A 1,130-nucleotide genomic window follows, 5' to 3' on the forward strand; every position below is an offset into this window, starting at 1 on the left:
GCAATGGGGTTAAGTGACTTGCCCAAGGTCACAAAGCTAGTAAGTGTTATGTGTCTGAGCTTGGATTTGAACTCAGGTCCTTCTGACTCCAGGGATAGTGCTTTATCCACTGTGCCACCTAGCTGCCCCTACAGCTATTTTTTACAGCTATTTGAAAGGGTTTGGGGGACAGCTCAAGAAAGCCCCTGCTTTTACTCTGCCATCTTGGCTCTGCCCCCTTGTCACTAGAGTTTTGCAATGCATATATTATGTGCTTAAAAAGTGTTTATTGAATTTAATATGTAAATATCCAAAAGTATCAGAGAGCTTTTCAATTCATGAGTCTTTACCAATGATACAGATCCAAAACTATCCATGCCTGTACATCTTGTGCATTTCTTGTCAAAAAAGCCACTTGGATGTCCATCAAAAGCGCAGGTGGGAGCTTGCTTTGGCAGTACATATACTAAATTTGGAATGATACGAGAAGATTAGCATGGCCCCTGTGCAAGGATGACACACAAATTGTTTCATATAAAAAAAAAAGCATAGGTGGCTTTCCTTAATTTCCTTGACTTTCATAGACAGTTCTCTCTGACAACTAAGTCAAATGCTTGCTGACTAAGACACTTTTGATGCTCTTTTATTCTCCTTGTTATAGTAATTAATTTATATTGATTAAAATGTGGATGAAATTATCTTAGTAGGTGCCAATGTCATTTTTGTTTTCATTTTCCATTTTCTAATTTCCAAATTCTTGTTTAAATAATTAAGGACTAACTCTTATTAATTGTATCTTAAATATATATATATGTATATATATACACACACATGAATAATATGTATGTACATACACATATATATGTGTGACTATTATTTCTTATGGTTCATTTCATATTCTTATCCTACCTCTAGCAAATCTTGTCCATTTCCTCTCAAAAGGGCTACTGGGTTGTTCATCGAAAGCACAGGAGCTTTCCTCAATTTCCTTGATTTTGACAGACATTTTTCTGTTTGACAAATATGTCAAATGTTTATTGACTAAGACACTTATGGTATTCTTTCAGTCTCCTTGTTTTAGTAATTGTACAGAGAACTGAATCACATAAAACACCTAAGTCCAAAATGAAGATTTTCTTGTCTGTTAAAAT

At 34.8% G+C, this 1,130-nt stretch overlaps 1 non-coding gene across 1 annotated transcript; it reads left to right on the plus strand.

The window, feature by feature from the left end:
* Positions 1–425: 425 nt before the first annotated feature.
* LOC114039154 lies at positions 426–528 on the plus strand. Its single transcript, XR_003568625.1, has one exon. It is a non-coding gene; the product is annotated as a U6 spliceosomal RNA (small nuclear RNA).
* Positions 529–1,130: the final 602 nt, after the last annotated feature.

Source organism: Vombatus ursinus, unplaced genomic scaffold, assembly GCF_900497805.2.
Source record: "Vombatus ursinus unplaced genomic scaffold, bare-nosed wombat genome assembly UNPS02011613.1, whole genome shotgun sequence".
NCBI classification, from domain to species: domain Eukaryota; kingdom Metazoa; phylum Chordata; class Mammalia; order Diprotodontia; family Vombatidae; genus Vombatus; species Vombatus ursinus.